Source organism: Acinonyx jubatus, chromosome D4, assembly GCF_027475565.1.
Source record: "Acinonyx jubatus isolate Ajub_Pintada_27869175 chromosome D4, VMU_Ajub_asm_v1.0, whole genome shotgun sequence".
NCBI lineage: Eukaryota > Metazoa > Chordata > Mammalia > Carnivora > Felidae > Acinonyx > Acinonyx jubatus.
This window is the reverse complement of record NC_069391.1, coordinates 5,167,282-5,189,606: the sequence shown is the minus strand read 5'-3', so window position 1 is coordinate 5,189,606 and position 22,325 is coordinate 5,167,282. Positions and strand designations below refer to the sequence as shown.

Below are 22,325 nucleotides of genomic sequence, written 5' to 3'. Positions count from 1 at the left end.
TCCGTGCGGAATATATGTGGGCTTTGTCAGGTCACAGCCTTGGAGAGAGGTGTCCTCATTGCTGTGGCTCTGAGAAACCTTCGCGGCCTTCCGCCAGTCCGCGGTGTGTGTGTGTCTTCGAGGATGGCGGCCGAAGTTGCCAGCGCAGGAGGTCGATGCAGGAAGAGGGTAGGCGGGAGCTTCCCCCAGCTGCCCCCAGTCCCCTCGGGCCCGGGCCCTGGCGTAGGGAAGAGGTTGAGCGCCGGCCGGCCACCTTTTTGAGGCCGTGACTCGGTGTCTCCTTCTCGTGCTCTCGCCGCTGTTGGGTATCAGGACCCTCCAGGCCCGGCTTCGTGATTGGGTGGAGGGAAAGAAACTCGCTCACGCAGGCATCCGCTGAGTTTGGGAAGAGACGGTAGCACCTTAGGTCAAAGCACAGGTCGCCGTGAGGCGCGCGCGGAAGCTAGGCCGGCGGGTGCTGACGACGGGCCTGCCGCCCCTGGATCGGCCCCGTCCACTCAGCTTCGCGATTTAGCCCTGGGTGCTGTGTGGCCCACCACCGATTTCTTCTGCTCTGCAGAGGACTGATCGAGAAGACAGCCTTTATCTCCGGTGACGGTGACGTTGGGCACCACGCCCGGCCCGCCGTCTGTCAGCGGCAGCGCAGATAACCGCCGGGCAGGCCTGGGCTTGCAGAGACACCGCTGCTGCCTGGCAGCATGGCCAAGAGTTGGCCGCGATGGTTCGGGGCCTCCGGCTCCGGTCCTGTCAGAGCGTGGGCGGTGCCGTCGCTTTCGGGTCTGGACACGTTTTACTTCCCAGGCCCATGATGTCCTAGGCAGTTGCTGACAAACCAGGACCGCCCCACATCCGGAGCCGGCGTGAGGATTTGTCCTCTTTCAGGCCAGAATGCAACCGTGCGTTGGCTCGGGTTCAGGGCAGGCGAAGGTCAGGAAGGGTCGTTTAGAGTTTTACATTTTGGAAAGTTCTGTTTTAAAATGTTTTAATAAAAGGTCTCCGTGTGATTTAACCTGTCACGTGACAGCCAGTGTGGTCTTGCCGGTTCTGTTGGCTTGACGGGCGGGTGGACGTCAGTGCAGTGCCCCGCGCCACGGCCGGCCCGCCTGGTCCCACTCTGCAGGGCTCGCCTGGGGGTTCCGCATGAAGCACAGCTTCTGGAGCCCCTGCCCTGCAGACTGGGACTCGGGAGGCCTGGAATTGGGCCTGGAGGCCCTAGGGCGATGAGCACAGGCTCCTCAGAAGAGGAGTCCCATCATGCAGCAGCACTGTCAGGTTTCAGGAACCCCAAACCGGAACTGGATCCACGGTGTCCCTCGGTGACTTTCCCTTGCTCCCTGCGCGGCCTGGGAGAAAAGAGTAGGGGCCTGTCTGGGCCTCCCATTAATCAGGGCACCTGTCTGTCTCAAAGGGCTTGGACTTGAGTCGTTTAACACGTACCCTTCTTGGTCCTTGGGGAACTGAAGAGCCGGTCTCCCCCTGCTCTTCCGTGAGGCCCCCTCAGCTGTGGAGCAGGGGACAGCCCCCACGACCTCCACACAGCCGGACCCCGGGGTTTGATCCCCCCACCTGTGCTCTCCCTAATTTGCACACAGGGGCAGTCGGAGGCGACGGGAACTCAAATTTCCTGGGAAAAGCTCACAGCAGAGGGCCTCACTTTAAAGGGGGCAAGGTGACGAGAGCTGACTTCTGCCTCGCCGGGTCGTCCTGCTGACTGGCATCCACACCGAGCCAGCCTCCTGCCCTCTTGTTCCCCGCCCCCGAGGCTCTTTTTTATAAATAGAAGCTGGTTCGGCCTAAACCCTTGACCTCAAATTCTCTGCGTTAATCCTCCATTGAGGTGGCATGTGACATCTCTCCATAAGGCCATATCAGCTGTGCCCGACCCGATAACGCCCCCGCCCCTCGCTGCCGGTGCTCCGGCCCCTCTGCGTTCCTTCGTCGGGGTCGTCCCAGCACAACCCGCGTGCATCCGCCGAAACCCATGCTTCCAGGGGCGTGAGCCTTTCCCGAAGAGGGAGCCGGAGTAGGAGTGTGGGGACCAGGTCCCCACGAGGGGAAGGGACCGCAAGGGCTGCTTGGGCCCAGGAGGAGGTCCCCTGCTCTTGTCGCGCAGCCAGCTGCAGCGGGTACATGGGCAGCCTCGCTGGATCCGTTTGTATTTCTGCCGGCGCGACCCAGGAGAGGCAGGAAGGCAAAGGGGAAGACGGTTTAATCAGCGAGGTTGTGTTTTGCTTGGCTTTTCCGGACACCAGTGCCATATATTCGCAATTGGTGCTTCCGATGGCAACGCGGTGACAGAGGCCACAAATTGGGTTTCTCAGGGACAGAGGAACCCAAAAAGGGCGGCGGGGGGGGGGGGGGGCGTGCGTGCAAATTCCCTCGTGTGTTGATGTGGCCGTGAAGCCTTCTGGTACCTGAGGCAGCGGTGCCCTCGGTGCTTTCGGCGTGAGCCTCCTGGTGCTTACCCTCAGTTTTGCTCTCCGTTGCTGCTAACCGCAGAGAAGTTTCTCAGTCAGGTCTTTGCACTGCAGAGGGGGTGTCGACTCTGTAGGTTGACCTGATCCTAACTCTCAGGAGCTCTGTCACCAGAGGTGGATGGAGATTGGAATGAAGGTTTTGCAAGGGGTCCTTTAGGGGGTCGTGAGGGTTGCCTGGCACCAAGCAGGCTCTCCCCTCACGGGGCCTTGCCCTACCAGGGTAGAGAGTTCTGGATTCTTGTGTCACCCTCTTCCAGTTCATAGTGGGGGGTGTCTTCGAGCCCCTTGTCAAACACAGGACTCCACTGCATGAGGGATCGTCCCCCACTAACAAAGCTCCAACACGGAGAGCTCAACTCTGAGATTCTGATCAGAGAGCTCACTGGGGCCCTTGAACCTGTTCCTGACAAGCTTCACGGGTGGTCCGTGGGCCACATTTTGAGAAACCTTTTAAGTTCGGTAATTCGAAATATTTTCCCCTCCAGGAGATCATCTGAGAGAGAACTCACTCCCGTCGACATGTTTTGTTTTGTTGTTTTTTGGTTTTTGGTTTGCCATTAATCCAAGGTAAGGGATCTTTCTGAAATTGTCAGTGAGAGACACAGAGTTCAAATTTCAGCTGCTCGTGGGGCATCTGCTCACACACACACATACTGCAGCACAAGTGGGCCATCAGCTCCTGAACACTTTTCTCCGTGAAGCCCCCCGTCCCCCGTGATGCATGGGATTGGGGAGTGCCTTCCTTGACCTCATCCTGCCTCCTGACATGGCTCCTCCCACCTCCCTCCACACACCCTCCCCAGCTTGGGTCTCAGTCTCTCCCTTCCCTCCGGTCCCATCATCCCGTGGGCTCCATTCACTGTCCCACAAGAACACCTGGCCGGCGCCCCTGAGCTCTTGCCCAACCTTACATTCTGTTCTTTCTACGTATTGCCTGCCCAGTGGAAAACCCCTGGGCTGGGCTGTCAGTATCCGTCTCCCTCCTCCCATCCTCATTCTCCCTGGTTTGTCTGCTCTTCCCTCGCTCGCTCGCTCGCATGTGGAAACAGGCAGTTAGACCGGGACTGTTTTAGCCCCCAACTTTTGTGTCTGGAAGGTGTCCTGTGGGAGGTGAGCCTGGGTTGCTCAGTCGGTTAAGTGTCTGACTTCAGCTCAGGTCATGATCCTGCGGTCTGTGAGTTCGAGCCCCGCGTCGGGCTCTGTGCTGACAGCTCAGAGCCTGGAGCCCGCTTCGGAGTCTGTGTCTCCCTCTGTCTCTGCCCCTCCCTTGCTCGCACTCTGTCCCTTGCTCTCAAAAATAAATATGCGTTAAAAAAAATTGTTTTTTAATTAGAAAAAGGATAAGTTTCCTCTGGGAAGTTCGCATACAGCCCGAACTAAAAAGGGCTCTGTGGTCAAGTAAGTTGGGGAGAAGACCAGACAGAACAAAATTTTCGGATCGAAGGGCTCTTTTGAGCCTTTCATATGCAAATTTGCTTTGTGGATCAGTAAGATGACATGGTCTGCCATTCCCGAAATCTTTGTGACCAGGGAACCTTTCTGCGGGAGCCAGATTCCTTGGAACTCCTGCTGGGAGCTGCCTCATCGCTGGTGTCACCGAACAGAAGCATAGATTACTTCCTGGCGGGCGGTGTTTCTAACACATTCCTCTCTCGTATTCCGTTAGAACAACGGTGATAATTCCCTTACAGTGGTGCCAGGCACTGTCTAGCCTGAGCACTTCACAGGCATTTTCACGTTTAACCTACAGGCTGGGGGCTATAACCCACATCTTCCAGATGAGGACCTGAAGCCCGGAGAGCAAGCCGTTTGCCGAGTCTTAAGTCTGGTGGTGACCAGAGCCAGGAGGAAGCCGGGCAGAGCCACCTGCCCTGCCCGGCACCACACACCCCTGCCCTCTTAGGCCTGCCATCGGCTCTCGCAATGTTTCTTCCCCAACAGAGTCCTTCATTTCAGAAGAAATACCTGCCTGCTTGTGCCGGGGACACTGCTGCGGCCCTTACCACGCACCCGTCCAGTCTACCCCACGCACGTGGGCTGACCGTGGACATGGACCGCAGCAAACGTTCCGCCTAACGTGCGGTTACGTGCCCCCATTCTGCTGGCTCCAGCCTTGTACGTGGTCATCATCCGTCTAAACCACGGCCCCTGGGAGGGAGGCGGGGCAGAGGCTCAATCTCTTCAGCCCGTGTTGGTGCACACCACACACAGATGGGGGCCGACCGGCTGCTCTCTGATGAAGGCGATCGGACCCTGGAGGAAGCAGCTGGCTTCATGCCCTTGAGCCGTCTAATCCCCTCTTTCCTGTGCCGTCTCTTCCGGGGACGGCTTTGAGGCTTTCCAGAGTCCCCCAGGAGGTCAGGCCACAGACCCACCGAGGCAGCAGTTGCTCCGTTGTTCGGCCCCTCTCTGCTTATAAATAGAATCCTGTCCATTCCACAGCCCTGGCCGGAGATTCTCCACATTGTTTGTGGCCCGAGATCACCGGCTCCGGTCTGTGTGGGGAAATGGGGGGAAACGCAGGCAGGAGCCCGCTGCTGCACGTTGCAGCGAGCCGGGCTCTCCCCCATCGCGGTGTGTCCCCTCACGCCCCCTCCCCAGCACTGCCCCTGCCCACCCTCCCCTCGCAGGCCCGGCTGGGCTTGGGCCAGGGGGACACCAAGGAGGTGCTGCTTCCTGACCTCCCCGCGTTCGCTGTCCACGTTCACACCTCGGCTTGGCCTTCCACCTAGAGTCCTGACCATAGCCTGCGGGTCCCACATCTGGTCTCTCTTACCTCGGCTGCCCCCTCTTCTCGCCTCTCTGTCCTGATTCTCCAGGCCCCTCTGCGCTTTCTCCCTTCTTGATGGCCCGTTGTCCTTCCCCCACCCCACTCTGGGGCTTCCCCACTCAGTTTCTGCAGCCCTGCGTGTCCTCACGCCATTCCCACTCGCCTGCCAGGCTCAGGTTAAATAAGCACACTTGCCCCCAGTGCCTGCCCGGCTCAGACTCCGCAGCTCCCGTCTCGTTCTCTCCTGTCGCTCTGCACTAGTTTGAGGCAGGCGTCGCAATCACAGTTATTCATGTAATCGATCGCTTGATTTGTTTATCTAGTCTCGTCTCCCCCCCCCCCCCGCCCCCACCTCCAAAAGTCAGTTCCCAGAGGGCAGGGGCCATGTCAGCCTTGTCTGTCCGCCCTCGACCGCACCAAGACAGCATGAGTCAGGAACTGTGGAATAAATGCCACCCGGAGCAACTTCCTAGGCGGAAGCTAGGACGTGCTCAACAGCCAGACCCCGGCAGGAGATGACAAGGCTTGGGGGCAGGTCAGGAGCCCCGTACACCGGGGCCACACAGCAAGGGCCGTGTTCGAGCGGGGCCCGGGGGCCGGCTCCAGTGCTCTCTGCCCGGGCCGAACAGAGCCCCCGCCTGTCCCCACTGCGCTGGCCCCAGGAAGGCACTGGCTTCGCGCTACAGCAGCTGTCTGTGGCACTCTGGTGACAGCGAGCACAGACCGGACACGGGGACGCCTGGCCGTGAGGCTCTCTGACACCTGTCAGCTGGAGCCGGTCACATCATCTGGCCCAAACTGAAATGGGGCGGGTACCCCCTACCTCACAGGGCAGGTGTGCACAGGGCGGAGGGCAGTGCCTGGCAGAGCCCCTGGCCGTCTCACAGAGGAGCCCCGGTGCCCCCTGCCCCGGGCACACGCCGCCCCCAGAGCTGACCAGCAGCGCTCACTTCCGGACCAGGCTCCCCAGAGGAGGGGCAGGGCCTCGGGCCGAAAGACCCCTTGGCCTTGGCCTCGTCTCCCCTTCAGCCTCATCCTGGCCCAGGAAGGAGGGTGCGGGGCCGGCCCCAGGGAAGGGTCACCCCCCCCCCCCCATCTTCCAGTCTCTAGGTTTCTGGCCCCGCCCCTTGCCAATCTCGGCCCCAGAGCCCTCCGGTTGGCCAGGGGGGTGCAGGGGGAGCAGGAAGGGCCGGCGTGGAGTCACTGGCTGCAGCTGACAGAGGAGCTGTGGGAACTGAGGGTACAGCAGGACTGTCACCAGCCAGCATTCTCAGAAGCGTTTAGAATTCTCAAGTCTCGAGATGTCTGCTTCTAAGTCACTTTCGTTTTCTGGGTTTTAGGGAACAGCGCGTGCCCCAGCGTAGGGAAATGGAAATGCTGTAACGCGGGTGGTTTGACAGCGTGGCCCGAACCCCTCCCGCCCAGGGCCCGAGGGAGCCGAGCTCCTCTCTTTATCCTGTAGTAGCAGTTGGCCCGGAGCTGAATCGAGCCCCGGGTCCGCTTCCCCTGGCGAGGGCTTCAGACGTCTGGCCTGGCCCGACTCCCCTCCGTAGGGTTGTCTTTTTTCATTCGGAGCCATCGCGGCAACAGGAGTAAACGCCACATCTGAGGCACGCAAGCCAAGTGGTGCTCGGGCCGCGCTGTGGTTGTGAGCATCACAGATGGTGGGGACCAGCGGTCATCATCCAGAAGCACTTACTGACGTGTCGTACTTCCTGCGTGTGGCTCCCCAGCCGGTTCGCCATCCGCACGGCACACACGCTGTGCTCTCTCCTGTGGCACGCTGGGTCTGGCCGTTCCCATCCACACACTTCTCACCCGGGCCCTATTCTCACCAGGTGTGCTGGCTGGCTGAAAGATGGGTGCTCAAGGGAGGAGGCGGTCCTGTCTGTGGCCCTGTCACACAGCAGAGCTGGCCCAGGTGGGAACCAAAGAAGCCTAGCAGTTTAGGGCTGAAGATCATCCGGTTTGCTTCCCCCACTTGAACACAGAAGGGAATCGAGACCCAAAGAGGGGAAGAAAGTGACTCAGCCTGGCAAGTAGAGTTTCTTGGTTAAGATTGTGGGTATTGTCTGCACCAAGATCCCGTCCTACCTGTGTGACCTCAGACAAGTCACTTAACCTCCCTTAGAACCCTAGATTCGTCACCTCTCAAAAGGGTGAATGATAACACATTCCTCTAGATTTGTTGGGGATTAAACGAGACGTTGTATAGAAAGCCGGTAGGACTTTTGTCATCATCTGTTGGAATGAGCAGAATGCAAAGTTCCCATTTCTGACCCATTTGTCTTTGCACGTAATGATTCTCATGTTCATTAGTATACGGCTATAACCAAAGAGCTAAAATTGAGTCTGCTGCAAGATCTGAGTCACTTGCTCTGTTAGCAAATGCGACGGCTGGCCAGAGGTGGAAACTTTCTCAGAGTCTCACAAGTTAAAAAGATACGCCTGATGGGTCAGCTTGTGCAGTGAGTGTTCACCGGATAAGAAAAAGATCCACGGTCAAATTCATTGTGGTACACATTTTATCTTCACCTATTCGGCCACAGAAATCAACTGTTGGAGAGGCGCCTGGGTGGCTCAGGCGGTTAAGCGGCCAACTTGGGCTCACGTCACGAGCTCCCGGCTCGTCAGTTCGAGCCCCACGTCGGGTTCGGGCTCTGTGCTGACAGCTCAGAACCTGCAACCTGCTCCGGATTCTGTCTCTCTCTCTCTCTCTCTCTCTCTCTCTCTCTCTCTCTCTCTCTCTCTCTGCCCCTCCTCTGCTTGTGTTCTGTCTCTCTCTCAAAAATGAATTAACTTAAAAAATTTTTTAAAAATCAGTTATTGGAAGTCACATCATGGGGATCTGCTATCCCATGGGTCCTTATAGTCTCGAATGGCAGGAACGCATGGTCCTTTAGAAGCTTTTGCTTGGCCTTAGAAAACGGTGCCCAGAGCTCAAAGGTGCAAACCAGGCTGGTCCCGCCTCCTCTCACTTCTGCCTGTTTACCAAGATTTGTACCTATTTGCCTTTGGGGGTCCCATTATAATGCCCTCACTGCATAATTTCCCCCGACAGAATGGCACCTATGAAGGCAAGATTTCACTTCTCAGCAATCCGTGTTGAAGTGAGGCCTCAAAATGCACTGGGCCTGAAATTGGAAGCTGCTAATAATACACAGAAATTAACACTCTCCCTCCGGAAGCTTCTAGTCTGATTTTTATTGTAGAGATGAGCATTTTTCATGATGGTGTCCATCCACTTGCCTCTTAGATAGAACATCAGAGCGCACCTTGAGTTTCTCTGCAACTCTCTCTTCTTTCCAATGGCCTATCCTGCCTATAAAGATTATGTTGTACTGAAGGGATTAGATTGGATGGTCTGGAGCAGAAAAGGGCTTGTCTCAACTCAGTTGGTCAGGTAACGTTGATCAGGGCATGAGCGCAACTTGTCTGAGTAGGCAGAGCTATTCTAATCTAAAAGCCAATTTACTTTCCAATCGGATTCTTTTTCTTAAGTCTTTTTTAAGTTTATTTATTTTGAAAGGAGTGAGCGAGCCGGCGAGGGACAGAGAGAGAATCCCAAGCAGGGGGTTGGGGCTCGAACCCTGGGATCATAACCCAAGCCGAAGTCAAGAGTCAGACACTTAACCTACTGAGCCACCCAGGCGCCCCTCCAATTAGATTCTTAATCAAAGATGTTCATTTTGTCTTACAGCTAAACTTCTGTCTAGAACAAATAGAATATTGTAAGCACACTTGACTTAGCTGCCTGCCAGTAACAGCAAACAGGGCCTTGGGGACCTGTGTTAGGGTGATTCATTACCCTGTGTAGGTTCATGAATACCATCAAATACTCCTGTCTTGTTTTGTTTTGTTTTTCCCGGTGCTAACATAAGATTTGAGAAGTAGGACAGGGCAAAGGACGAGAGAAGACAACGGAACCTCCACTGCCCATCCTTAAAGCAGAATTCTCCATCTCCACCTCAGCCCCTGGTGTCAGCCACTTCTTATTGGCCCAGTGCCCAAGCCTCTGGGCAGCATTCTCTGTGGACCTAAAAATGAACGTCTGTTCTTCCACACAGAATTAGATTTCTTTCATGTGCAAGGAAAATGACCTACTGCGTTAGAAAGGGCTACCCATTGTAGCTCCTCACAAGTTAGAAGTTTGGAGAAAGTCTGTGGGGGACTCTGAGTCCCGGTGGAGGCGTGTGGCCATTGTGTGACTTTGGGCAACATGTGCTTCTGCAAGAGTGCCTGGCCGGAGAGCCTGGAAATCCTGCGGTTTGGGCGAGGACCGCGTTGTTTCTGCAGGCGCCGCCGTTGTCTTGAGTTGCTCATGGTTTTCGGTCACTGCCTGTGGATGAATTAACGAACCGTAGAATTATTATTGCTTTTCTCTCTAGTAATCATGAGGTTCTTATGAAATGGCTACAGTAATACCTTTTTAAGAAACCCGTTGATTCCTCCAATTCTAGGTTGTTTCTGAGTTCTTTTCCTCTAGAAGATGTGGAAATGGGGGACACTGGCCCACAGATTGTTTTATTCCCAAGTAAGCTGAGATGAGCTTTCCTGTTTCCAGCAAGATGAATGGGTAGGTTACTGGATTCACTCTGATCCGACGGAAAATTCGGTCAAATGGTTTTCCAGATGGTTGACGTCAAACAGCAAGGGATGCTGACCCCTGAGATTCAAGACATAAAGAGGTAAGCCCTCCAGTTGCCCCAGTTGCCCACCTCGAGGACATTTCCAGAGCAGCATAGGGGAGGAGAGTCCGAGTGGAGCCCAGTGATCTCTGTGAGTTCACAAGGTATCAGAGAGGAGAGGAGAGGGCTCCACAGAGAGGACTCTGGCTCTGCAGAGGGACTCTGAAGTATTGGCTAAGTAGCGATCGGTGTGCACATTTGAGGGAATTCTATGGAGAGAAAGCAACATGAAGGGTCTAGAGGCAGAATCCTCAGAACTTTAGGGCAGAAGATAGTGCTGGCTCCTGCCAGCCGAAGTGGAAATCCTCATAACTCACCTAGCTTTGGGTAGAGTACTCAGAAGGGTTTTGCCTCAGTAGCAGGGAAATAGTAGTCCTAAACACATGGCCACTCTGACCTCATGTAACAAAGCTTAGAAGCAAGACCCAAGTGAATCAGACTATTTCCAACTAAGATCCCAGAACTAAACTCAAGAAACTCACAACAATACAAAACGACCCAGTACCCAACAAGGTAAGTTTCCCCATTTCCAGCATCCAATCAAAAGTTACCAAGTATGCAAGGTACCTGGGTGGCTCAGTCGGTTAAGCATCCAACTTCCGCTCAGGTCATGATCTTGCGGTTTGTGGGTTCGAGCCCCACATCTGTGCCAACATCTCAGAGCCTGGAGCCTGTTTTGGATTCTGTGTCTCCCTCTCTCTCTCTCTCTCTCTCTCTCTCTCTCTCTGCTCCTTCCCCACTCATGCTCTGTTTCTCTCTCTCTCTCTCAAAAATAAACATTAAAAAAAGTACCGAGTACACAAAAAGCAGAGAAATATGGCCAACAATGAGAAAAATCAAATAACTGAAATTGATCCAGAAGTGACACAGATGATAAAGTCCGTCATCGAGAACTTTGAAGCCATTATTAAAACTGTATTCTGTGCGTCTAAGAGGCTAGAGGAAAGACTGAGCATGTTACATAGTGGCATGGAAAAGACCCAAATCAAACTAGAGATGAAAACTGTAATGTCTGAGATGAGAATGTCCTGGATGGCACTAAGAGGCTGTTAGGCATCGCAGAGGAAAGCTTTGATGAAATCGAAGATTGAGCGATAGTAATGACCCAAAATGAACCGCACAAAGAGAGAAGACTGAAAAAGTTGGAATAGAACATCACTAAAAGTGGGACAACTTTAAGCAGCTTAATAATATGTGAAATGAGAGTCCCTGAAAGAGAGAGGAGAGTTAGAAGAAATAGGAAAGACATCAGAAATGGTAACTGCATGAGTAAGTATAAAGATTTTGGAAGGTATTTTTCAAGTCTCTTTAGAAGATAACTAAAGCAAAGATTAAAAACCATGCATTATGGGTTTTATGACATATGTGGAGAAAAATGTCTGATAACAATAACAAAAAGGTAGGGAGAGAAGAAATGAAAGCATACTGCTGTAGGGTTTATCTACTACCCCCAAATGGTAGAACACCAACTGAAGACAGACTATGACAGGTTAATGTGTGTGGGTGAACCTCAAACCAACCACCGCAATAGTACAACAAAAAGGTACAGCTGATAAGCCAACAAAGGGGATATAATGAAATCATAAAACCTGATCCAGAAGAAGTCAGAAAAAGGGGAAAAGAGGAGCAAAGAACAGATAAGACAAATAGAAAGTAAACAGACAGTCAATTTAAACCCGGCCATATCAGTAAGTACAACAAACGTAAATAGTCTAATTTCTCAATCAAAATGCCAAGATTGTCAAATTGGATTAAAAAACAAGACCCAACTATATGCTGTCTATAAGAAACTTTAAGACACAAGTAGGTTAAAAAGATGGAAGAAGATAACATGCCAACATAAATTTTTCTGAAAAGCTGGAGTGGCTCTATATCAAATAAGGTAGATTTCAGAGCAAAGAATATTATCAGGGAATACACAGTCGTTTCATAATCTATCATGCATCCTGAATGTTTCTGCACCTAACAACAGAGATTTAAAGTACATGAAGAGAAACCATTAGAACTGCAAGAAGAAACCAATAAATCCACAGTTACAGTCAGAGGTTTCAATAACCTGGTCAATAACTGATAGAAGTAAACAGAAAATCAATAAGGCTATAGAAGACATGAACAACACTTCCAACCAACTTCAACATAATCAACATTTATACAACACTACCCAGTATCAGAATATATTTTCTTCCTTCCTGTCTTTCTTTTCTTTCTTTCTTTCTCTCTTTCCTTCTTTCTTCCTTCCTTCCTTCCTTCCTTCCTTCCTTCCTTCCTTCCTTCCTTCCTTCCTTCCTTCCTTTCTTGTAGGCTCTACCCTGGGTGGGGCTTGAACCCATGACCCTGACTGAGATCAAGGCCTGAGTTGAGATCAAGAGTCAGACACTTAACTGACTAAGCTGCCCAGGCACCCCAGTAGAATATATTTTCTTTTCAAGTGTACACAGATACCAAGATAGACCATATCCTGAATCATAAAACAAGTCTCAATAAATTTGAAAGGAATCAAGCCATATAAAATATATTCTCTGACCTCAGTGGAATTAAATTAGAAGACATTAAGAGAACGATATCTGGAAAATCCCCAAATATTTAGAAGCTAAATAACACATTTCGAAATTACTTGTGACTCAAAGAAGAAATTTTAAAATAAATTAGAAAATAATTTTAACTTAAGTATATTTATTAAAACAAAACCAATCACAATTTGTGGTGCTAAGGCAGTACTTAGAGGGAACTTCATAGCACTAAATGCCTATATTTTAAAAGGAAGAAAGCTATCTAATGAGAAAGTAGATAAAGAAAAGTAAATGAAACCCAAGATAGGCAGAAGAAAGGAAATAATAAACAGAGCTGAAATGAATAAAATAGGATACAAAATAAGAAAAATCAATGAAACTAGTTCTTTAAGAAAATCAATTAAATTGATAAATCTCTAGCCAGACTGATGAGGGAAAAAAGACAAAAATGACAGTGTCAGAAATGAGAAAGGTAACATCACTACAACTTCTTAGATATTAGAAAGGATAATCAGGAATATTATGAATATCTTTATACCAGTAAACTCACCTAAGATGAAGCAGACAAATTTCTTGAAAAACACAATCATCGAAGTTCACTCAAGAAGAAATAGATAATTTAAATAGCCCAATAGCTATAAAAAAAATTGAATTTATCATCAAATTTTTCCCATAAAATAAATTCCAGATCCAAATGGCTTCCCCAGTGAGTTCTGCCAAGTATTTAAGGAAGAAACAATATCAATTAAATACAACTCTTCCAGAAAATTAAAGAGAAGGGAATACTTCCCAGTTCATCTTAGGAGACTAGCATTCCTCTGATACCAAAACGCAACAAAGATATATAATAAAACTACAAACAAATCACTCATCAAGATACTAAGAATTCTTAACAGAAGGTTAGCCATCCAATCCAACAATGTATAAAAAGGAAATGCATAATGACCAAGTGGCACTTTTCTGGCAACTCAAGGTTGGTTTAACATTTGAAAATCACTCAGTACAATTTAGCATATTAACAGAGTAAAAAAGAAAACACATGTGATCATCTCAATAGATACAGAAAAAGCATTCAATAAAATGCAGTGTTTGTTCCCGACAAACTCTCAGCAAAATAGAAGTGAAAGGGAACTTCTTTGGCCTGGTAAGGAGCATCTGGGAAGTAGGGAAGAACCTACTGTTGGGGGCGCTTGGGTGGCTCAGTCGGTTAAGCGTCCACCTTCGGTTCCGATCATGATCTCGTGGTTCGTGAGTTTGAGCCCACGTCAGGCTCTGTGCTGACGGCTCAGAGCCTGGAGCCTGCTTCAGATTCTGTGTCGAGGTCAGTTATGCAGAATAGAAAGTCCAGAGATAGATCCACACATAATACGATTGATTTTTTGACAAAGGTGAAGAGGCAGGTCAGTGGGGAAAGAGTCATCTTCAACAAATGATACCGAACAATTGGTGGCAGATAGAAATGTAACCGATTCATATTCGTTGGCCACATGCCCTCTTACTATGCTAAATTTGTTTAATTCTGTGTGTGTGTGTGTGTGTTGTTGTTGTTGTTGTTGTTGTTTTGGATTTTCTGCACACATAATTTATCATTTCACTGCAAATTTTTTTTCCTTAACATTTTTTTTTTAGTTCGTTTATTTATTTTGAGAGAGAGCATGAGCAGAGGAGGGGCAGAGAGAGGGAGAGAGAGAGAGAATCCCAAGCACGCTTTGCACTGTCAACGCAGAGCCCACTACAGGGGTCGATCTCACAAACCGTGAGACCATGACCTGAGCTGAGAACAACAGTCAGACACTTAACGGACTGAGCCACCCAGGCTCCCCTTAAGGCACTTTTTTAAAGTAGGTTCCATGCCCAGCGTGGAGCCCAATGCAGGGCTTGAACTCATGACCCTGAGATCAAGACCTGAGCCAACATCGAGGGTCGGAAGCTCAACCAACGGAGCCACTCAGGCGCCACTCTTTATGCATTTGCTTTTTCTTCTTGCTTCGTTGCTCTGTGCCCAAGGCTGAATACAAGTGGTAGAATGGATAGCCCTGTCTGGTTCCTCCTACCTGCCCTCCAAGCAGCCAGAATGATGTGCCACGTAGCAGGGGCTTGGCCATGGGAAGGAAGAGCTGCTCCGCAGGACCTAGCTTTCCGGATTCTCAGGCTGGATTTCAAAACCAAAGGGAAGTGGGGCTTCTTCCTAGGGCGTCCACCTCCCTCCGACCTCCCAGGAGAGCAAGACAGATCGTGGGCAGGATTCAGACCTTTCTGGGTCTCGTGGCCATCACACAACCAGTTATGGCCAACCCCACCGCTGTTTCTCACACCCACAGTTTCTATAAGATCATCAGCTTCCTGTTGGGAGCAGGGAGTTGGAGTCTCATCCGTCAAAGGGGGATGGAGCATATCCGTGTGGCACATCACTGTGGTGTGGTGCTGCCTGTCAAGGGGACAGCTGCAGAGCTCGTGCCAGCCTTCCCTCAGCAACCTTTACAGGAAGCGGCCGTTTGCAGGGAAGTCTCTTTGCCTCCCACGTAACAACATCCTGATAAGTGCCACATTAACCACCCAATCCACGGCTCTGCAGTGAAAAGCCGGTGCCTGGTGCTCACGCCTTGCCAACCGCGAGGCTTATTCTCTGAGGCCCCGCAGTGCCGAACTCCTCACGGATCAGAGAGGTTCCAGAAGTCCCAAAGAGAGCTCATTTTCCGTTGCTGACAGGTCTGCAGCCAAACCGCATGATCACTGAACGTCAGGGCAGATGCCTCCTCTGCCAGTAATTCGTGATGAGGACACCGGCCGGTGGTCAAGTGGGGCACCCTGGCCGCAGCCTCTGGGGCTCCCCCTCCTGTCCCCACCACATCTTGGGATGAGCCGTGCCCAGATCAAGAGGATGGGGGGACTCCAAGTTTACACCTATAAACACCTGCTCCTGAGGATACGGTAAAGGACCTTCTCAAAGCTCACCCTGGAGTCCACCTTGGCTAAGCACGTCCCAAATGCTTCCTCCTACTCTTACCTCCTTATTCGCGCCTAGAAATAACCTCATTTCATGGAAAATAGCGTTTTCCAGCTAAGGGAATTTTCCAGATGAGAAAAATTTATCTCTTGAAGCACTTGGAATTTTATTATTTTAACCGATGGGGAGGGAAATCTTCCAAAAATGAACCACACATGGACTTCCTTGTACAGCTCTGTAATTTACTGGTGTATTGACGACTCACTTCGAGCAGCAGGGACTAGGCTGTAATCCCAGGATGCCTCTGGGTAGTCGAGACCCACGGCTCAGACCGAAAAGCCTGGAAAGTAAGGACCAGCCTTAAAAAGGAAGGAAATTCTGATGCACGCTACACTATGGATGAACCTTGAGGACACGATGCTGAGCGAAGTAAGTCACAAGACAAATTACGATCCCACTGATATGAGGTCCCTAGATACGTCCCATCCAGAGGCGGAAAGTAGAGAGCTGTTTGCCAGGGGTGCTGGGGAGAGGGGAGCTGTTGTAGAGAGTTTTCGCTGTGCAAGGTGACAAAGTTCCAGAGACGGACGGTTGTGATGTTTACACGACAACGTGTACGTAATGGCACAGAACCGTCCACTCAAAAGTGGTTACAATGGGAAATTTTAGGAGTATGTTGTCACAATAATAAATAATAGCCCATCTACATTTTCGGCCAAGGGCGCTGACGACGCTCAGAAGAAACCAGTGAAACCAAGATGGCAGGCAGTGGAACCAGCCTTGAGTTGCATGGTGCAGGACCATGCAACTAAGCTCTTGGGGATGGTTTCCAATAGGAGCGTCGGTGGTGAACGTTAACTGAGCCTTAAGCACCCAGCGGGCAGAGGCCAAGCCCATGCAGAGACGGGCTGGCAGGGACAGCCATCTTGGTGAGGGGCTGGAGTGAAGCGGCCATCCCGAGGAAGACAGGGTGCACGGAGAGCCCTCCGCAGGGCGGCCTTCCTTTGTCCTGCTCCATCCACTGCGCTTTGCTCACACCCCTGCGCAGGGAGCGGACCCAGGCCGGCCACGGTGCTCCTCGGTCCCTGGGCACGTCCAGCGTGCGTGGCCTGTGAGGGGGTCCGAGGGTGGGGCCGTACCACTTGCGTTGTTCCCTACCTTCTACGTGGGCTGAGACGGGGGCAGAAAAGAACACCATTTTAACATCTGGTCACAAGGTCAACAACAACTACCCCCCATGGGGCGCCTGACTGACGTGTGAGACCCTGCGCTAAGGGCTTTGCTTGCTGACCCCACTGAGTCCTTCCCTACGAAGAAAGCACTGTAGTTCCATCTTGCGGATGAGGAAACAGGCCCAGGGGCCAACCAGTATCAGTGGGTCAAGTTTCCTGAGCACCTGATGTGTACCCGATACTGTCGTTCCGCTTCCTTCGTGTCCGTTAACCTTTGGACGCCCACCACAGTCCTGTGAGGAGAGGAACCCCTCTTGTGCCCACTGAGGAAACCGAGACCTGAGAGCAAAGGTTACCTGCTCAAGGTCACACAGCCAGGGAGGGGCGGCGCAGGCCTGCAAACCCAGGTGAGCTCACTGCGTCCCCTCCCGCCTCCCTTTTGGCAGGTGTATATCAGAAGTGAGAGGCCACGCGGTCCCAGAAGCCCAGAGAACTCCCTCCTGACCTGCAGAGATGTGGGCTCTTCCCCTCCCTCCCGGAACCTTCTCCTTCGTCCACAAGTGGCAGTGCCTTTAAAGAGCTACGACCACACAGTTAACTGGGCGGAGGGGTGTCGGTAGGCGCCCTCTCCCACGGGGGCGCTAAGAGCCCGCAGAGAGCGATGGGCCCCTCCCTGGTGGCTCTGCTTCCTGTGGCTGCAACGCCCTTCCTCCCCACTTCTCTCATGTGGCCGAGAAGCCCGCATCCTCCACGGCAGGTCGGGCCCCCTGCAGACAGCGGCACAGCGAGCTGTCTCCCTGGGACAGCAGCCACCAAGTTGCTGCTTCCCCAACGCTTAGCAAAGGGCCTCACACGCAGGAGATGATCTCAAGCATATCTGGCAAAAAGGGGGCGCCGATGCACGCTGCAACACGGGGACCCTGAAAACGTGTGCCGAGGGAAGGGAGCCAGGCACGGGCGAGTCCGCGGGGTCTATTTCCATTCACGCCGGAATGGCCAGAGTAGGGACATCCACGGGGACAGAACAGAGATGGGCGAGCGCTTCGGGCTGGGGTGTGGGGGCAGCGCTACCTAACAGGGATGGGGTTTCCTTTTGAGGGGATGAGAACATTCCAATGTTGGGGTCCTGGCTGCACAACTCTGTGAATAAACGCCAATGAACCATACACTCTAAATGGGCGAGCTGTTTGATACGTGAACTCGGTCTTGGGGCGCCTGGGGGGCTCCGTCGGTTGAGCGTCCGACTTCGGCTCAGGTCATGATCTCGCGGTTCGTGGGTTCGAGCCCCGCGTCGGGCTCTGTGCTGATGGCTCGGGGCCTGGAGCCTGCTTCGGATTCTGTGTCTCCCTCTCTCTCTGTCCCTCCCCCGCTCACGCTCTCTCTCTCTCAAAACGAAAGAAACATTAAAAAAAACAAAAAACGTGGTGTGTGAACTCCAGCTCAATGTAGCTGAGGAAACAACACTGAAATCCACTTGCCTGACTGGCTGGCACTCCGTATGTGTTTGTTGAGGATGCTGAGAATCCCGAATAAACCCAGTAACGTTGGGATGTTGGATGTTGCCGGTGACGTTAGCCATGTTGAAGAAAGGAAGTCTCTGGTCCCTGATGTCAGAGGCGGCCCCGCGTGCAGGGTTAACACTGAGCGCAGCTGCTGTGCTTCGCTGGGAGGGCGAGTAGGTGTGCGTGTCCCGGCCTGCCGATCAGGAAACCCAGGCGTGCGAGGTCAGGCAACCGGCCGACCTCACTTAGCGAGACAAGTGGCAGCCAGTTATGGCCAAGAATAGCGCGGGGCTTCTGACTGCGTCTCGCTCGCTGCAAATACCGCCGCCCGTCATCTGATTAAAAAGGGACCATAAAATATGAAGCGGGGCAGCAGCACTCAGACCTAAGTTGGGCTCGGGCTGGCGGAGGAACGGATCCCGTCTCTGCCTTCCAGTCCACCTGGCCCCACGTCGGTCGTGCGGGTTAGCCTCCCCGGACACAAGCGCGGAGACGGAGCTCATTCGCTCAGATGCGTTCTCTTTGCACTTAATGATTTTCATCTTCCAGTGTCCGTGGGGCCGCTGCTGGCTGGTGTTCGGCACCACGCGGTGGGGTGGCCTCCGGCGCTGAGGTTTGCAGAAAAACGGCTACGGGCCGTCTGGCGGAACTGGAGTGCTGTGGCCAGGAGAGAAGAGACGGAGCGAGGGCAAAACACGGCTGTTTGAAACCCGCCCCGTTCTGCAGCGTCCCAGCTGAGTGACCTCCAGCAAGTCCCGCCGCCCTTTCTGAGGGCCACTTTCCTCCTCTATCAAAGTTTCCCTTCTGTATTCCGTGGGCTCCGCGGTGACAGGCACCTCTAGGGCCCCCCAGCCCTGAAGCGCTCGCTCTGGATGTGCGTCTTTGCAGGACTTAGCCGCACGCTGAGGACTTGCGAGGGCCCTTTTGGATAGTGTGTGTGCACGGTGCTTCGGTATTTGCCTTAACGCAATGGCCGGCCCCGGGCCCTGGCCAGGTGGGAAACAATGTCTGTGGGGCCAGCCCGGCGGGACAGAAGATGGCTGAGAGGCAAGTCGAGCCAGAGGTGAGAAGGCACATGTGAGCCGGTCGAAACGTCCAGGGGCCTGACGGCTCCGGCCGCCCTCGCCCTTGCAGTTCCCATTAAGCTGTCTTCCTCTTGGACCACAGCAGGTGGTGTTTCCTCTATGGACTGAAGCCCTGACAGTGAACCAGAGTCCAGAGCCTGGGCTCTCCCCAGAAGGGGCCAGAGGTGACAGGCAGGCTGCGCTTGGGGTCCTGGTGTGCCTGCTTCTCCCAGGCATCCCGGGGCAGGTGGGCCCGGCCCAGCCCAGACAGCCGGCTCGCCCAGGCCCCGCTCCTGGAGGGGACCTTGCGACAGCTGGCTCGAGTCTGGTGTCTGCGTCTCATCCCAGTCTGGGACTTCTAAATTTAACCTGCTATCAGCCTGAGAGGCGGGAGGGCTTCCACTGGGTGACTAAATGCCACTTGGAATCAGCTATACTCATGGACAGCCTCCGGACACACTCCCACCCCCCCCCCCGAAGGCTACCCCCAGTGTGGGGGTGCCCTCAGAGCACCCTCAGCTGTGTGCCGGCCTGAAGGTTCAAACCTGAGCAACTCTGGCTTAATCCTGATGTGATCCAGCTTGGCTTTTCTCCCGCTGCTGGCTAGGCCTGCACCCCTGTTCTGTGTTCACGCATGAACATGTACACACACACACACACACACACACACACACACACCAGGCACTCCCAGAGGCAGAGCTCAGGCGCCGACTCCACAACCGAAAGCCAAACCTCGGCAGTGAACTGAACCACCCATAAGCCATCTGGGTGGAGGGCGGCCAGAGGGGCCTGTTATGCAATTTCCTGCTTTGGTGTCTCAGACCCAGGAGACAGGATGCAGAATGCTATTGGGTGGATGCCGCGTGGAAAACCCAGAGAAGAAACCGAGTCCCCGATGCCCAGAGCGAATGGGGGGGGGGGGCCCTTGCCCTCCGGGGCAGTGCTGAAAGGCTGCCGCCAACCCTGAGGGGTGAGCCTGCGGTCTGCAGCTGACCGGGTAGCCCCAGGCCCGACTCACTGTGGGCATCAGGGAACTGAGGGCTGCACAGAACCTTCCTGTGGGAGGGGAGAGGCATTTCCTGCCCGGGGAAGCCCAGGATGGAGTGAGCCAAAGGCACGGGGCTTTCTTAATAGTCATTGATACTTATTGAGCACCAAATGTATGCTTCACAGCAACAAGCCAAGATTGAGCGTGCGCATGCAGCGGTAAGGGTTTGGGCTCCAGGGCCAGGGTTCAAACTCCACCTCTGCCTCTTCCCGGAGGCGTGGCCTTGGGCAGCTTGTCGACTCCTCTGTCCCTCAGTTTCCTCATCTGTAAAATGGGGATCCCACTAGCACCTGGTTTTGTGAGGGTTCAGTAAGTTAACACCTGGGAAACTGAGTAGGACCCGTGTTTTCACCACGTCAGCTGGGAGGCAGCTACCCAAAGAATCGCCACTTTCCATACAAGGTAAATGGGGCTCGGAGAGGCGTGGTGTCTGACCCAAACTGGTGCAAATTGCCTGGAATCCATGGCCCGCCCTCAGAGCCCACACCCACTCCAGGACCTCTGGACTCACCCACCTCGCCTCCTTTCATAAGAAAGTTCTCAGTAAAAGAAAGTTTTTACTCTGCAGGCTTGGGCCCCACGCAACCCCCTTCCGTCACCTGCCGGCTGGGGGCAGGGCACAGGGCCATGTTCTAGACTGACACTGTCCTGATGCCTGCTTCTCCATGCGAAGACAGGTTTGCAAGGTCCAGGGGGTAAGGGCCCCATCTGAGCACTAACTCCCCTTGTCGCGCGGGTTTCTTCTGTTTTCCAGAAAGCCAAGCCGCCCTCAAGTCCTGCCTCCACCTCAAGCCTGCGGTCCCTCCTCACCACGGGGCACAGCCAGGGGCACTTTGGGCGGGGACCTGAGGCCCCAGGGCTGCAGACAGCGGAGGACGCGTCAATAAGGTGACCCACCTCCAAATACGCTCACTCCCGTGGCCACAATACAGGCCCGTGGACCCCAAAATGAACCAGCACTTTAGAAACATCCAGACCCTAGCCAGGCCTACTTTAAAATTACATTTTATTTCTCTTTGTGAATATTTGTTGTTTTTCAAAAAGGTTAATATTACATGTTCTTCAAGAGTCTTGTGCCTCCTGGTAAGTGCATTGGTTTGTTTTCACAGTACTCTCCACGACCACGGATGGTCCTTATTGCTGGAGGAGTGTGTCCACGCCAGGAAACGGGGACACCGGAGGGATTGGGGACCCAGGTGAGAAGCCTGGGGTCTGTGCTCCCGACAGGGAGGAGGCCCAGGGACCAGACCCAAGCTAAGCCCAGTGTCCTTGGCCAGACCTGCCGTTTCTCCAGGGTCTTTCTAGCCCCGTGTTCAGAAAGGCCGGGAGGGACAGAGAGAAAGGGGTACAGGAGGGGCAGGGTGAGTCAGGGAGCAAGGTGAGCTGGGGCCCAGGCATGCGGGGGGGTGGGGGGGCGGGCAGCCACAGCAGGCGTGCCCCCTTCGGGTGGGCACAGCGCCGGCTCCTGGCAGGAGGGCTCGCTCACGCTCAGCGAGCGCCTATTTGCGGGACGCTGCCCCCAGCAGCTCAGGGCCACCCCCTAGCACAGTAAGATCCCCTTCGTGGTGACCCAGCCCAGAACCAGAACTCCAGCTTCCTGACCCCTTGCCCAGGGCCCTTCCTCCTTTTTTAGTGCAAGAAAGACCTGAGTGCAGAGAAGGGCCGCTCCGTTAGGAGGCCAGGTCCTGTCCACGGCATCAGGACGCCGTCACCCTGGCCCCCCGCCCACCCGCTCCCGGCCTGGCCCTTCCCCAGAGGTAGAGCTGGGACCCATCGTCCCTCTCACTCGAGGCTCAGGCCTCCCCGGGCGACTGGGTCTCTACACACCAAGGGGCACAGGGGGAAGGTCCTAGGCCTGACACAGGGGTTCCCGGGCATCGCGCAGGCAACCACAGTCCCGTTGTTCCGGGACAGCTGTGGGCCCGATGTCGGGAGCGGGGCTGGAGAGAGAGTTTGGACGTGAAGCACCCCTTGGATAAGTACCACGTGGATAAAGGAGCAGAGCAAGGTGACCCACATCCTCCCACGCTGTCACCGGGGCTCGTCCAAGTGGCTCATCGGCTGCAGAAATGAACGCTTTTTCTTTTCTGACGGTTTTCTGTGCTTGGGTATTATTATTAGTTGGAAACCCAGGGCCCGGTGAAGTG

General features: G+C 53.6%; 1 long non-coding RNA gene across 1 annotated transcript; it reads left to right on the top strand.

Annotated features, from left to right (window-relative positions):
• The first annotated feature begins 16,196 nt into the window (after positions 1-16,196).
• On the top strand, positions 16,197-22,323 carry LOC128312083 (uncharacterized). Its single transcript, XR_008290888.1, has 3 exons — positions 16,197-19,129; positions 20,933-21,066; positions 21,288-22,323. It is a non-coding gene; the product is annotated as an uncharacterized LOC128312083 (long non-coding RNA).
• The last annotated feature ends 2 nt before the right edge of the window (positions 22,324-22,325 follow it).